The sequence below is a fragment of the Choristoneura fumiferana genome, chromosome 6, assembly GCF_025370935.1.
Source record: "Choristoneura fumiferana chromosome 6, NRCan_CFum_1, whole genome shotgun sequence".
Lineage (NCBI taxonomy): Eukaryota > Metazoa > Arthropoda > Insecta > Lepidoptera > Tortricidae > Choristoneura > Choristoneura fumiferana.
In genome coordinates, this window is record NC_133477.1 from 9193063 (window position 1) to 9210780 (window position 17718).

General features: G+C 36.8%; 1 protein-coding gene across 4 annotated transcripts in view; it reads left to right on the top strand.

The window, feature by feature from the left end:
- rho-5 (rhomboid-5) overlaps positions 1-17718 on the top strand; it is a 169540-nt gene that overhangs the window by 108802 nt on the left and 43020 nt on the right. The window lies entirely within an intron of this gene.

Consider the following 17718-nt stretch of genomic DNA (forward strand, 5'->3'; position numbering starts at 1 on the left):
GTAAACATATTTTTCAAGCCATAGACTTATTTACTAACTAGCGGTTACCCGCGACTCCGTCCGCGTTGAATTCGGTTATCGCTATCCCGCGGTAATTTTACGGGATAAAAACTATCCTCTGTCCTTTTCCGGGACTCAAACTATCTGCATACCGAATTTCATCTAAATCGGTTTAGCGGTTTAGACGTGATGAAGTAACAAACAAACAAATAAACAAACAGACTTACGAACTTTCGCATTTATAATATTAGTAGGATTACAATAATGTCGCCGCAAGAGAAGCATTCATCTACGCATATGTTAGAGCAAGATAGAAAGACGAGACCGTTTTCTATCCACGCATTCGGCCTCAATGACCTACTCACACTCATAAAGCAAAGCAACGCTTACTTTTCTCGTACTTCAGAAACGATCTAACGGTAGTATGCTAAATCTATGATTTAAACTAATTTAGAAGCCGTTTTGAAGCGTAAACAATAACACGCCGTTAGGCCCCTCTAAAGTATTTTGAAAATAAATGTCATAAAGTTGATTCGCTGAAGCGCTTTCGTAAAATGGAAAGTAATAAGACGGAAAATGATATCCAGCCAGCGTTATAATACTTATAATTGAAGTCGTATCATAATTTCCCATTTGCCACGCGTCGCAAAAAGCCGGTATAACTGAGAGCTATGGCCAGATTTGCATGTTTAGTGTTTGAGCTAATTTGCGTGTGCTGTACGTGTACTGCAATACGACAAAACTGTCGTTAGCCAGGCTACGGCATGTCACAGGGGCCTAGCACACAGATTATTATCAGTGTTCGATGTATCTATAGACCCGAGTATCTTTAATGTACTAATTTATTTGATCAGGCGTTACTTTGCGGAGGTCCATATCAATGAACTATAAACAATTACTTTGCTCACCCGCGACCTTGTGATAGCTACGCCTATGCAACTAATGTGTATTCAGGCAGGTCTTCCATCTACACTCTGCAAGAACACGCAAATCGAACTAAAGCCATATCACCAAGTGTGTGCACACACATTCCGAGATCAAATGATGATAACAAATTATATAATTACTAGCTTTTTCTTGCGGCTTCGCTCGCATGCAATTCGGTTATCACGCGCTGTTCCCTCGGGAACTGTGCATTTTCCGGGATAAAAGTAGCCTATGTAACTCTCTGGCCCATAAACTATCTCTATGCCAAAAATCACGTCGATCCGTCGCTCCGTTTCGACGTGAAACACGGACAAACATACAAACACACACACTTTCGCATTTATAATGTAGTCAAGCGTAACAATTTTAATTTATCCTGAAAAGACATAAATAAACATACATGATTTCGGTTCACTCACGTAATAATAATCGGGGTAATACCAGACGTGCTTCGAGCTAACTTGTTGTTCTTTCTCAAGATGCTCTTTCAAAAGCCCACCGTGAACAGTTGGCTTTTACGTTCGGGCTCGTTGTTAATACGTGAAGTGACTGATGTATTTATTTTAATACGTAATTATGACTGTGTCTCACGTTAGTTTTAATTCAAAGGTCTAAAGACATACTTTTTTTTATGTAGTCTGTATAGTGTCCCACTGCTGGGCAAAGGCCTCCCCTCTTAACCTTCACAATTCCCGTTCTGACGCAATGTCAAGCCAGTCCTTTCCGTACGTGCATACATGCTTTAAAAATAATTAATGGCAATAAATTGTAATAAATACAATATTTTATATTTACTATGCTTTTCTGTGCACTGCGTTGATATTACGGGACACTCAAGCTAATAGAGGTCGGGGGTTTTAGCGCTCATCCCTGCACTCGATGGTTATTACGATAATTATGCCAGCGCAAATTATTGTGCTAGTAACCTGCTACGGATATGTTGCATAAGATGCCATAATAAATGTTTAGATATTTCATGAGATAGATAATGTGTGTAAAAAGAATAATCAATGGACGCGCTACGTTAACGGTATATATGTCGGCAGCTGATCGTAAAATCTGCCAGATCACGAAATTCCTAGGCATAGGTATCGTGAAATGGCACCTTTTCGTGGTATGCCTAAAAGTTGGCCAGGCTTATAACGATAATGTGCCTGAAAAACAATACGGCAGATCGATCAGAGCAACGCATTTGTCGATATTCCTAGCTCTATACCGGGCACATCGTGATATGCCGAAAAAAATAAAAAATTAGGTACGACGAGCAAAGCCAGGTGTTATTGTTAGTATGAATTGTGACCACAACGCACGAGCCGAGCGAGCAAAGCGAGCGTGCCGTGGGAGCGGCCGGCGAGGTGCCAGGACCGATATGGCGGCGTTTCATGATATGCCTAGTTATTTCATGATCTGCCCAAACTGGCCAAATCACGAAATGGCGCAGTTTCATGATTATGCCTAGGAATTTCATGATCTGCCTCAACGTCACTAGGCAAATCGTTAAACGGTGTTTTGAACGATATGGCGGATGTCCCTTAGCCAGTTCATGAAATGGCGCTATTTCACGATATGCCTGGGAATTTCGTGATCTGGCGAATTTTACGATCGGCCGCCGACATATAATATAAGCAAATAACATAACTTAGAAACTAGAAAATAAAAACGTAAAAAAGTCTATTTTGTGGGCGTAAAAACAGGCATCCTCTATTCTTATTTTGTTTTTATGTATTGTATGTGTACCTATTTAACACAACGTCGATATCATAATTTTACTTTTAACAAGAAATATGTAGACCTATGAGTTTATTAGTACTGCAATCGCTTAGTGAAATTAGTTTCACGGTTTGTGTGAGTTTGTGTGTAATTTTTAGGGTTCCGTAGCCAAAATGGTAAAAACGGAACCTTTATAGTTTCGCTATGTCTGTCTGCCTGTCTGTCCGTCCGCGGCTTTTCTCAGGGACTATTAATGCTAGAAAGCTGTAATTTTTCACGAATATATATGTAACCTATGCCGACAAAATAGTACAATAAAAATAAAATAAAAATTATAGAGTACCTCCCATATAGACGTAAAGTGGGGGTGATTTTTTTTCTCATCCAATCTTGAAGTGTGGGGCATTGTTGGATAGGTTTTTTAAAACCACGAGAGGGTTGCTAAAACGATTTTTCGATTCAGTGATTTGTTTGCAAAATATTCAACTTTAAAGTGCAAATTTTAATTAAAATCGAGCGTCCACCCCCTCTAAAATCTAAACCGGTGGGTGGAAAAATTTGAAAAAATTTAGGATGGTACTAAGTATGCCAAACTTACAAGGAAAACTATAACGGTTAAGTTTTCTTGAGAATTACTGGTAGTTTGAGAGTAAATAAAAGCCTAAGGTATAAAATAAAATATACCTCAACAAAATTCCGTACAAAATACGAAATCCTTAGAAAAATATTACTTAATTTTTCGTTATGGCTACGGAACCCTGTTTCGGGCGTGTCCGACATGCTCTTGGTCGGTTTTTTTTTTATTATCACGAATCTTTTACTTAAGTGAAAACTCTTTCCCTTTACGAGCATATGTCACCAGACGTTTACAGTTAGTTAAGCTATCTTAGGTTACTTCTTTTTTATGTATGTAAACTCATAAGTATGTTGAGTTGTGTTGAATGAATAATAAATAAATAACCAAAAATAATATTTAGATTGAATTACCAACTTCTAAGACCACGTTAAAGATAATTTATCCTTCATTGCGTATAGACGATACCGTATTGATCGGCCAATGAACGCTCGGTAACGACTTATACGGACTTGACATGATCTGCCCGCTAAATACACGCCATTTGCATAATTTATTTTCGAAGGGTAAGCATCGCCGGCTAGGCGACAAATGAAAATAACACATTCGTCAGCGTATTCAGAGACTAAAATGCGGTATCAAGTCGATGCGGCTTCGTTTAGAAGAATATATACCTATTTAACTTTTTGAAAAAAAAATGGTGAAAAATTCTTCCGTGCAACACTTCCTGATAATATTTATTGGTTACAAAAAAGGAAGTTAAAAACAGATTAAACTCTGTTCATAATTATGTTTCTTGGTTCTGATGGCTCCAGGATTGCGTGGTTAGATTAGATCGGTAGAGTCCAGCACAGGTGGTGTAGTATCGTATGTATACAAAACAAAGAGTAATTTTGGCGTGCCATGTACTTGTAATTGTGCCATGTAATTGTGTCGTATACATTCTCATGTAATTATTGTAATGTTAATGTTTAAGTTGTGATGTTGTTTACAATATGTGATTGTACCTAATTGACAAATAAATAAACTATGTTGGTAAATCGCACAAGACAGATTTGATGTTTTAGTGCGTAAATAAGAAACATTTTATTGGTTTATAAACTGTAGGCTTTATTGTGTTCTTAACCGAAGTGATCAAGTCTCAGATATGTAGGACTATACAGGAAAGCAAAACAAAGTTCTAAATTAAGCGTAAAGACCCGTTATTTTTTCCTGTCATAGTGTTTTACATATTGCTGAAATCCAGCATTATGAGACAGTATCACATAGGTAGTCACATACTTAATCTCACGAAAATAACACTCATCGATATTATGTTACATAAAATTCCTGCCCAGAAAAAACATTTCCAAAGCACAATAGAACACGACGACGTGACTGAGATTAGGTTGTAATTACGATAAGGCACTTCAGAATATCCGTGCCCTAAGTAAGGGGTAATCCGTCTTTTGCTAAAAAAGACCTTACAAACAAATTACATGAATTCAGGTCGACGCGTTGGGAATTAAATGGATAAAATATTGCTTTCCTCAACTTTGAACTCTAGAGTTTGCTAGGGCTATTAGTGGTGGGAGGAATTAGTAAGTCGAGTAAGTTTGTCGATACTTAGTAGCAGCTATATACGGTGTTTAGTATACGTCGAACCAATGTGTTGGATTTTTTTATATTAAAACTTAAAAATATTAAATTTTTACGCACGTCACAACGGAGAACGGTATAAACTGTTCGGGTAAGAAGTTTAATTATTTGTGCGTTTATATGTTGAATGTCTCTGTTACCATTTTTTTTCCAAAAATACCAAATCGATTTCGATGCGGTTTATATTGGCATTATTTAGCATCTTTGTGATAGCTTTCTTAGCTTCACTTGTCTATAATAAAGTGACTAACTAACAAGGTAAAGGACTCATGAAGATGAATGCGGATGTAAACGATGTATTTAACAACATTTCGACTGATATCGATATTTACATATTTGGGTTCCATTTTACACAGTAGAAACCAAATCAAAGTAGAACAGAGTTTTGGAAATAAATGTACTTACTTATTTCTTCTTGGAAGCTTATATTACGTATATACCTAAGCATTAGCACACTACTATGCGAAGTACGTGCTCATACTACTTATACCCGTACCATACCTAACCACGTGCTCACGTATTTGAGAGGAAAGGTTCATAAAGTTTTCGTAGGAAATGCATTGTAGAAGGAATTTTGTTTTCGGGCTGAGTGAAATATTACTCTGCAAGTTTGTTAAGTAACTAAAGTTTCTGCTGTTATGACAGAACCCAGCTACTGTATTTGACATTGTGAATATTGCAAAGACATTTGTTTTGATTTTTTACCTTGAAATGGCGCTTTCATTTAGTAAATAAGTCATTTATCACCCCGCATTTGCCTTTATAATGTCTAGCATTAGTATTCTGGGAAAACACTTTGCTTAAGTAAATTTCTACTGTTCCAATTTCTAATATATAAAGGCCTGAATAAAACTCTTTTCTGAATCATGATAGCTCTCATTTCTTTCATTTATTGAAGTACACGAAGCATGAATTGTAGGTATGTCTGGAGACGAAAAAAGATGTTTCAATTATGCACTGTTACCTATATCGACGTGGCTTCCACGAAAGCGGGCGACAGTTTTCAGAAATTTCTCTCGAAGTAGTAGGTAGGTAGGTAGGTGCCACTATAGCACGTTTCCGCTCTTAGGGTTGCCATGTGCCAGAATCTCCTGGCACTTGAGACGCTTTATATTGGCTTCGAAAAGACAGCCTCGAGATTAAGTTAGCCTGCTCTATTTACCAGCTGCAGTTGTTTTGAGGAAATTCAATGTTTACCTACTTGATATCTATTATATTACTGTGCTGTGGGTATGTGTACTTGTTATTTTACTGTGTTTTATAAACACACTAACTGTTCCCTTCGACTTTGTTTACGATTACGGAGTATTCCTTTATCCCGCGGAAACTATGCAAATTTCCAACTTTTTTCTTTATAAGAACAAAGCTTGGACTTCCACAAAAAATATGTAGATTGATCCAACCGTTCTCGAGTACCTTGTATAGCGTGGGGAACACCATAATCAAGAGATCTCTCTCCAGCAACACATTTAAAAAGGTAGAATAGAAGATAGATAGAGAGTTAGAGAGCTATGCACGCCTATCGATTTGTCGGCTTTTGTTTTTCGTTTTGCTGACAAATTATTCGTTGTTGTTGTATTTGGCACAATTTCATGATTCATAAGCTTGGCCAATAATTATTGAATGTTTTATGGCATTTAATACCAACATATTTTAAGTAGATAGCTGCGCGTTTTATTTTCAATAACATCGCTTTCTTGTGGCCAGCGACTAGTAATATCATGATTAAGCTTATGAGAAATTGTACATTGATTGATGTTGAGTTATTAAGTATTTATAATATAACACTTCCGTTGATGGAATTGAAATTTGGCCCGGATATATAGTTTAATTGACAGTGCAAGTAGGAACAGTTGGTAAAAAAAGCATTTTTTTTTAACAAAAACTTAGCGTTGTATTCAGTTGCCCTCGAAGCTCTGGCGTCTTGAAAGGCGTTTAATTTCGTTCAACGTATGTTTACTTGAGAAGTGGTGTTAGCAGCCCTGCTGCTAGAGCTTCAGTTGTTGAATTATTTACGTTCTCCCGAGGGGGCATGATACTCGCGACATCGGTAAGTACCCGGCGAAAGTGTTGCGAGTACAAGGAGCAGCGCGATGTGAAACGAGTCGATGGCATGCGATATACAGAAAGAATAACGGGTCATTTAACTAAGAATAACGGAATAATATCCCTTCTGCTCTCTATTAATAGTCTATTTCGCATTTGACGGATTGAACAATCAATATTGACGACCGGATAGCCTAGTACAGGGATTCCAAACTATTTTGCACAATATACCCCTTTTCCAAAATGAAGTGATACCTCAGACCCCCATAGCCAAATTACTTTAAAAATCTTATCTCTAGTTTTTTCCCCTGTTGATACAAAATACTTACCACTTTATACTTTGCGGTTGTTTAAGTTAACGTCGATCCCTGAGAAACTGATTTCGACCCCAGGGGGTAGTTTCAGAACCTGATTACAAAGCTTAAAGTCCCGGGTTTGATTTCCGGTCGGTTTGTGTGAAAAGCATGAGTTTTGGATGTATTTATTTATCTGATCTGATCTGATCTGATCTATATTTATGGGTCTGATATTTAGAGAGAATCATAATCGTAAATTGGGAGCTGTTGGTAAGTACTGTGTATTTATATTATAACATATCATATCAATGTTAGATGAGTTTGATGACGGAATATTTTCTATGGTAAATTAATTTTAATGGTCTGATTTTAATGATGATGATAATTTTAATGATTTTAACCCAGGTATCTATTACCGATAAGATAGTATATTTTTTTAATATGGCCACTAATGTCACAGTTTTCCTTTCTTTATCGGATCGTGAAAGGAGTTTGCGAGTATTATAAATATCTTCAACCGACATTTAGGCCCAAATCCATAATCCAACAGTTAAAACAAATATGTTATACAAGAAAGCAATGAATTAATACTTTTCTTTATTGTGATTTAAAAAGACCACACTAACCGATCCTTTTGTTCGAAACGTAGCACTATTGGGTATTTAAACAGCGATATTAATTTCTGCTTATAAAACAATGACGCAAAAGTAATATTCTGCTAAAGCGCTCACCGTTTTCGCTTCAGTAGTTTATTTTGTTAGTAAATAGTGGTTAGATAGCCTTCTCGTTTTCCACCGGAAAAGATTCCAATGATAACATTACCCTCCATTATATAGCTGCGACTCACGCTAACTTACTGAACTCGCAAACTGGATATTCAACTACTTCTAACCTTTGTGGGACAACACTGTATCATCATACCATGAGAAAGATCAAGTTTGCGATAGGAACACAGTGCTTTGCAATGGTTTTACTCGAATAGATGAATGGGTCACAGTAGTACACGAAGACAAGAATAACAAAGAGAGTTGTGCAAAAAACATGCAAGAGATCTGTACCACAGTACCTATCACAAAAAAATGTGTGAATGTATCAGCTCCGACGCACTGCTTAAGTTTATTAATAAGTATTATCTTTAAATATGCAATATGCAAAGAGTAAATAAACGCATCTCTTATAGTATTCAAAGCTGCCACATAATTTTAAAGTAAGCTTTGGATTTAACGCATCCAACACTTTCACTCCTTCTAAAATTTTCATACCGGGGACTTTAAACGAAAATCAATTGAGTAGTAAACTCCAAAAGGTGCCTTGTATGGGGATTTAAAATTTTCATTTTATTAAGTACTAGCTGTTGCCCGCGGCTTCGCCCCCGTTGTATTTTTTCTAAATTTTCTGCCATAAAAACCTTCTCCTGACAAACAACGAACGCAACAAAAAAAAATAGTAAAATCGGTTCAGCCGCAGCCGTTTCTGAGTTTTGCGCTTACGAGTATCAACACATTTTATGATTTATCTTTATTTATATACATTTATCTTAATTAGAACTTGGTCGAATTTTCAGGTGTAATATACTACGGTTGCGATTACAGTTTTTATTATACGTATATTATAGTCCTATGACAGACAATAGAGGCTTAGTAATAGGGTCCGAGAAGGCAGCTAAAGCTGTGTTAACTCTGATACCAGAGGCTACCACCCAGTGAGGATACCAGTGAGATACACCTTTGGCCTTATCTGCACTTAACATCAGGTGAGATAGGGGCCAATCACTGTCAGTTTCATGTAAAAAAAAAACCTGAGGCCGATAACGTAGATTGCAAATGAAGGGTCCACGGAAAGAACGTGTCTAACCACCTAAGCAACTTTTTGAGTTATAGCGGTTGGAAAGTTAGTCATCACGAACAATCACTATGGTTACCATTTATTTAAAAGATAAAAAAATAGATGTTATATTGTTTTCAGATTATTTAATTCAGTGGTAAGTCAGTACTTTGTGAGCTCTACATTTTGAGATTAAAATCTCAATTTAAAAAAAAGGTGACTAGGCATGTTTTTCCGTGGACCCTTCAAATAATCGTTAAGTGACTGTAGCTTTAAAGACAGTTACCTACTTTAACCCTGTGACGACTGCCTTAAACAAAACATAAAGGCAGACTGAGGCAAACAACTCGCACCCGTTTAAAACTTCAGTGAGTTCCCAAAGCGATTTAAAAAAAATAAACATTGCGTTCAGATCATGCTCCCCACAATCTTCATTTGAATATCTCTTTATCGAAGTAGTTACGTATTGACTTCGTAACTATCTCGTAGTTTCTGGAATGTTTGCGAAGCGCAGAATTGCATGCATACGGGAGCTGTTAACCGCGGAATACTTTTACAAACCGACGGTTAGAGTAAACAGGAATAGCATCCTTGAAACATGCCAATGCATTTCTGAATATTCGCTGAATATAAATCGTGATGGGTCATTGACGTTTGCAGTAGTTAAACTAGTATATATTAAAAGTTTATTAATGGTGTCTGGATATCTCAAGTCCTCCGTAGTAAATTAACATTCATCTGGTTTAAATTCAAGAGCATAATATTTAAATTATCGTCACTATTTGAAATGCACGAAGTTTTTAAGATAAACAACAGTTACAGTAACACTGGTATCGTACAAACAAGGAAATAAATAGCTGAAAGGGCCAAGGAATATATTGCAGCGTTAACAACCGCCAGGTGAGTAAATCCGTCAGTATTGATCGGTCTTTATAATCCCAAAATCCTCTCCACAGAATGTCTTTTCTATTCTAAAATGGTACGTGAAGCGGTTCAAACCAGCTTTCGTCAGCATGGAATCTGCTGATAAGCAAAATGAAGGTGTCGAGTATAATTAAACAAAATTAATAAAATAACTTCCTCCTTTTTTGAAATCGTTTAAAAATAAACAAAGTCGAGTGCAGGCATTTCGAAAAACTTGGACGGGTCGTTAAGCAATAGTAGATTGTACAGCACGTGCAGAAAATATGACATTTTATACGAGACGATTGTATCAGCCAAGCTGCAGGTGAGGGTTGATAATTAATTCGAGCGTAAAAGGAGTTTTTAAACAATTTATGCACTGATTTTCACACCAGTTGCAAGGAAATTAAATCTGATTTTCTTGGTCTTAGAACGAAAATTTTACTTTATGCACTCTAGCATAAAAAGTCAATTTTACGAGCATGACAAGTGAAAATGCGATTTCTTACATATAATTACAGTGTTCTCGTTGACTACAGACAAAAATCGAGATGATTTGAAACAAATCAGTTCGATTTCATTCAATTTCATTCTGAATAAAAATTGTTTTCACCGCAGTAGGAGAGTGATGAACTTGCAAGGAAATCCCAATTTGTTGAGAAATGAGATAAAAGTGTGAAATTTAACGATCAATGTCAGAAATACCTCAGACGACAGTAAACGAAGTTACGGTAATGAAATGAGCTAATTGCCATAAAACGAAAGAAATTCTCTGAGGAATCGTATTTACTAATAGTACGATGGTACCAGTTCTATTTTGGTATTGCCTTTGAAGGAAATGGTGTTTGGATTTTAATACTTACCTTATTTATTGGCTACTTCAGTAAAATTCTTCTTGGAAATCTCATTTCATGCAGTAACTTTTTACTACATACATAGTCCTTAAATGCAAAACCAATTTTGAGTGTAGTAACGTGTGTGCAACAACAATAAGACTTACTGGTGTATCACGTATAGTATAGAGTGTAGGTGTGTAAGCTTCTTTGTTTGTTTTAAAGGTTTTATTATAATTTGTGCTTGCAAAGGGTCGGTACAATTATCTATAGGTAAACAAAGTGAAACCACTAGGTGGACTATGGTGAGAGTTGTGAGCAACCGGTGGATGCAAGTGGCGAGTTGTCGTTCATCGTGCCGGTCTTGGGGGAGGCCTTTGTTCAGCAGTGGACGTCTTCCGGCTGATGATGTGATGGGAATCAAAATGCGATGCGATGAAAATGTGGTGAGTTGGAAAGGTAAACCTATTTTGGTTCACCACGGCATTTTGATGTATCGACATAAAACTTTATCTATTAAATACAGTTTAACCACAAAATCGTGTTTGGCGTGTAGTGTGTGGGCTGATGTCATTTTTCAAATAAACAATATGGTTTATCAGTCGCGTAGAAATTTTCGTTGCGTAATCCGGGGAGTGCGAAAAGCATATCATGAGTTCAGGATGTCTTTGGATGCACCTCGTAGTAACTTTGCCATACTTGTCATTAATGATGCAAAGTAAACCGCAAAAAACCGGTGGATATCGACCAGTTACGGCGTATACTCATAAGTAGATACAGTCAACAGCACCAATATCTGACACAACAAGCGTGCATATATATCTTATACGACTCTATTTCTACGGCCGGAAGGACGTGTCAGATATTTTTGCACGCTCCGCTGTGGCAGATATTAATGCTGGTGACTGTACTAGTGTCATTCATTCGCTTGTCGAAAACAAAAATGACATTAAACTTTAGTTTTACTGCCATCTTCGACGTAAGGGGCCAAAAGACAGCTGAATAAAAAAAGTCACTACATTATGCCGAGGTAAAACAAATTGCTCTCTGATATCACTCCAAAAATTTCCGTTCACGTGATACTGTGATGTGATCCACTAGGGTTATCGCCCACTGGCTCTGTTAATTATCAGCTCCTTTAATATTTTCTCGCTAAGCCTTAGCTCCACTTGAGTTATTGGTTGCGTGCTGCGCATGAGAAATCAAGGTGCTACGTTTTCGTAGCAGCGTAGACCCTCTACGAGCCCACTCAATAAAGTCCTGTCGGGAACGTCGTCACGGTTTCAGCTACTTTAAAGCTATTAAGTAAAGAGAGCTATTAAGTAAATATCAAATAATAATATTTTTAACAGCTAAAACCGGAGAAAATCCGTAGGGGATTCATTTATTAGACAAAATCAGTTTTTCTATTTAATATTTTGGTTTTTATGATTGCAGCTTGTAGACGTGCATTTAAAGTACAGCGGAAATTACACTTTGTTGTTCGCCGCATGCTGCATGCGGCGGCCGCAAAAGTGTAAAGAACACTGTAGTCGGCCGCATTCGGCGATCGACAGCTGCCACCGCCTTAATATGGCCGCCGCAGTAGATGGACAGACTAATGTAAAGGCGACGGTCGTTCGCCGAAGTAGTTCGGCGACCGCATTAGGCGAACAACAAAGTGTAATTTCCACTTACTACTTTACGGGCTTAAAATGTTTTAATAAAATAGTAGGTAATTACTCTCAAAATGTAAATAATAATGTAAATATTACGCTACAATCCTGGTTTGACTTGTTGAGGTTTAACTGTTTCGAAAATGGTTAAACTGATCGAGTGTTGCCATTATTTCCGGTTGCGAACTTCCTTCCGCTGGCGTTCGTGTCGTCATAGTGTGTTGTGTTTTTATATTTTTTAGTTTTTAAATGGGTCCCACTGAAAAACAGCGTTGCGGTTTGCCGTAACAGTATATGCTGAGTGGGGTCCACTTTATACTATTCGATGTTATTATTATTATTTTTTCTCTTCATCTAATGTATTATTATGTGTATCGAATATGTGTAAATAAATGTTTCTCTCTCCTCTCTCTCTCTCTCTCTCTCTCTCTCAAAAGGTTACATTTTTCTAAGTGAAGCACTTTTTATTAATAATTATAAATTTATTTAGATACGGAAGAATTGAGACCTGATAATAATATTTAATATACACTGAGACGCAAAAAATCTGGCCCTCAAATGTATGCAGTACCTAACAGATAAATTTGTATGTAGAGTGGGCCAAATTTTGTGCCGGTGAGTATAGTACGCGGATATAAATTGAATGCAATTCATTTATTTATCTGCCAGTATACGGTTACAAAGGTCTTATAAAAACCGGCCAAGTGCGAGTCGGAATTGCGCACCAAGGTTCTGTACTATTATCTATACAACATTAGACATTAGCAAAAATAAACAAGTTTGCTTAGTGGGACCCCCCTAAACAAAATTATTTATTTTTGAAGTGATTATACAAATAAATATTCTGTGAATATTTTTAGCATCTACCTGTTGCCGTTATTAATATCAAGATAAAAACGGCAAAAAATCACGTTTGTTGTATGGGAGCTCCCCTTAAATATTTATTTTATTCTGTTCTTAGTATTTGTTGTTATAACGGCCACAGCAATACTTAATCTATAAAAATTTCAAGTGCCTAACTATTATGGCTCAAGAGATAGAGCCCTGTGACAAACGAACGGACAGACAGACAGTCAGACAGCGGAGTCTCAGTAATAGGGTTTCGTTGGCACCCTTTGGGTACGGAACCCTAAAAATTAATAACTAAATGAATTGAATTGAATATTTTAAATGACTATTTTACGACAAAACAAAAACATTCATCAACAAAAGCCACTAAAAAATAGGCGAAAATATTGTGTTTGTCGATACTAAAAGTATCAGTCCAGATATATTGAAAAATAGTTCGAAATTGTCCAAGATATTATTTCGGATTCTCGTATTGCAAGCCAAACTTTGTTGATACACCGATCGTCTCCTAAACAGGTGAACACAGAATGAGCGAAAAAGTTCTTTGTTAGATTATATCAGCACACTTTAGATGGAAGACGGCTTTATTCCAAAACAATCACAGCCCCAAGCATTCGCTGTCTTAAAGCAAGAAGCTAGCCAACATTACTTAAGATTAGAGCAAACTTCGCGGAGAATCGGAAAATACCTCTCTTGTTAGGCTAATGTTCTTTTAAATGCTCGAGTCGTTATTCACTTGTCCCATTTCCAATAATAGTCTAGTGTTTTACGGCTAGAGACTCGCGGTAGTAAAATAAATTTCAACTCGTGATAATTCCCGTAAATACGTTAGGAATTATGGCAGCATTATGCGGATTATTTTACTAGATAGTAGTGCCACTTTAGCGATTCTAGGGATCAGAAAAGGTTTTATTAAATTCTGTTCATTTCTGCTATGGAAATGTAATAAAAAAATTAGCTACCCAATTAGTTGTTGTTTTTCAAGAAAGTTGCTGTTTTAGCCCTTTTTATTTAGTGTTCTGCCTTATTTATTTATTTATTTATAAATTGTCATTATGTCTATTTTAATACATAATAATTCTTCTGTACGTGTGTTTGTTATCTAACTCCTCCTAAATGGCTGGTTCAGTTATTATTTGGGGCGACTTCAACATCCAATTTTACAAGCCCATTATCACCTGTGCTAATTCGCTTCTGAACTAGGATGCAACGTGGCAGAACTGGTAGTATTGACTGTCCGGGAAGAATAGTGATCAGTTCACATCTGGGTTGTGGCCTGAATTATTGGCTAACTCTAACTGATGTGACTGGAACATGAGATTGAGTTACGCACCATCTTATCGAGATTAAATCTCTGTGTTCTATTGATCTTAATAATTATGTTTGAAGGAAATACTTAGGTCGCCCCAAATCCTAACCAATCATGCTAATAAAGTGAAATGGATATTATAGTCTTACTTATTTACAAAGAAACATTATAAAAACGACTCAAAGATTTGTAACAGTACGAGTAATGAATACCTACTTACACAGAGAAAAAATTCAAGGAATGCAATAGGCCATTTTAATCGCTTCAGTCAGAGCAATGACTTTTACAACAGAAACAATAAAAAAAGAAACAAGTTACAAGTATTACTTTTGACGTTTAAAAGAATTTCAGATTTTCTTTTATAGCCGTAACATCGCCTAATGGAAACAAACGCGTCTCTACATTGTTAATATCACTTGAGTACGACACGTGACGGATGGCCCAGCGACATGGATAAAAATGTGTATATAGAGTAATACCTCAACGTCTTTACAGAGCACTCATCGTAAATTCGTACAGTGTGTGCTTATTTATATGAAATAAAAGCTTTTATGTTTTTAACACGTTTTTACTTATATTTTAACGAGAATGTATCCGCCTGCGTTTGTATTTGAACCGTTTCGCTTTACGCGTCTGAACTAAGGTTTTATTTAGCATCTAAAAATGTTGAAACTCTACTTTTAAAATACAACGGCACATCTTTCGCCAAAATAATAATTGACCAATGAATTACATTTAGATTACATAAATATGTATAGGAAAACAAAGCCAAATTTGTAGAAACGACTTCCTACTCTGAAATACACGCGTGTGACGTGATAATGAATGGTATTTAAGATACGCTACTACACGTGAAATAGTAACTTAGTTACCACAATCAACGAGATGTGGAGTTTTGCCACTTTATTGTTCTAGATAGTCACTATAGTACAAAAGGACTATCAATGCCTTGATAGTTTTGCAGGTCGTAGGACCTTGTGCAAGGTCCGCCCGGATTGCTACACCAGCTTGCTTGCTAATCCTGCTGTGAAGCAGCAGTGGTTGCACTGTTGTGTTTCGTCGTGAAGAGTAAGACAGCCGGTGAAATTACTGGCACTTGAGGTATCCCATCTTAGGCCTCTAGGTTGGCATCACATCTGCAATCCCCCTTGCGTTGCAGGTGTCTATGGGCAGTCGGTGGTGATCTCTTACCATCAGTAGACCCACTTGTTCGTTTTCCATCCAGTCGAATAAAGAAAAAGGATTGGTGGGCTTGCAGGAATTTGCGTTGTTAAATATTTTATTTGTATTCAATAAGTGACATTAGTACTATATTCTCGACTAATAGAATGCATCATGAGAAATTTTCGCTTTCATGTAAAATTACAGCTTTCTAGAGATTTACAAGCTGAACCGCGGACTGGTGATGGACAGACGGACAGAAGGACGGACATAACGAAACTATAAGGGTCTAACTCTAAAAATACTTAACATAGAAAAGGGCCTTTCTTGAGTTTTCTAGTTAAAAATGAACGAAGTCGATATTTTTTTTTAATCTTTATTTATTAAGGTCGATATTTATATGTATAATTTAAACTTTCTTGAAGCACGTCAAATTTAAAACTAGAAAAGCGTCCTAAGTTACCTTAAGCGATATAAGTGTATGAAGTTAAGTATAAATAAGCTATCTCTGTTGATTGTAGAGAGCACGCACCTGCGATCCGCTACAGTTCATGCGGCTTCAAACATGTGACGCAATAATAAGGAATATTTATCAAAGGCATTGCTTAGCTACCAAGTAGGTATATCTTGATTTACGTTGCGTTCAGTTATGTTCAAATTATTGCCGCTCACGAGACGCACCTGTGCCGTGCATAATACAATATGTGCGCAATTATTTCACGTGTATTACCGTGTCACATAGCCGGTGAATACACAATGTCTACTGGATTATATCTCCACACTAAATTATTTTTTAAAGCAATTAAGTTTTTCATAATCCCCGAGTCCTCTAGTGTTTATAAAGGTAAGAAAATAGAGGTGAATATTTTATAAGCGAATTAAAAACGAAGCAAAATTAAGGCAACAAATTGCAATTTTTAGCTGACGTCTCGACGTGTCGCCCAGAAAATAAAATAAAAACAGTATGCTTTTCTTAACGGGAGCAAAAAAGGACAAAAACGTGTAGTTATGTATACGTAATAAATACGTGCGCTGCTAACGCGTTCGGAGCATGTTTTTCGATTGTTTTGTGAGCATTAACCATTATTTTTACTTATAAAATCACTAGCTTTTGCCCGCGGCTTCGCCCGCGTGCAATTCGGTTATCACGCGCTGTTCCCTCAGGAACTGTGCATTTTTCCGGAATAAAAAGTAGCCTATGTCACTCTCTGACCCATATACTATCTTCATGCCATAAATCATGTCGATCCGTCACTCCGTTTCGCCGTGAAAGTCGGTATGGATTGTTACAAGCGTATTTATTGTTTTAAGGGCATATTTCGGAATTCTAATGTCTGAACGAGCTGTGAGTGATTTGCTCATTGGCCGTGGAATTGCAATCGGAAATACCAAATGAAACGGTCCAATTCGACGATGACGTTCGCGCCGGCAGCGGATTCCGTGCCGGGCTGGACGGTAATTATGTCTCGATTCATCCGCTACTTGGAATTCATCGGTTTATTGAATCACTCATTTCGACGTTTACAACCAATTTACGTTTATTGTGACGTATGTTCACAAAAATATTTCCGTCCGTGGTTCGTCAGCAACACACGCAACTTTAACTTCGGGCATGTAATTTGGAACTTCAAGCGTCCTTCACGAACAAATGTAATGTATTTCAATAATTTATGGGATGTGAAAACCGTACAACTTAAGTTGCAGCCGGGAAATTCAATATGCTGAGTACTTTACAGCGTAAAAGACGGTTAGATTTATAGATTCAGCTTGTGCTTTTCATCCTGCTGCTGCATTGGGATAAATTCTGCGCATACAAAGAATAACATATAATATGTAAAGTCAGTAGGATAAAAGGTTCTCGCAAAGATGAAGTAAATATTATTCCAGTATTTTCTTTACGCATAGTTGCATAATTTTTTTCATTAGTAGTAATTCTCATACGCGTGTGTCTTCTGATGTAAGTACTATAAATCCTAAAGAATTTTTCATCAGG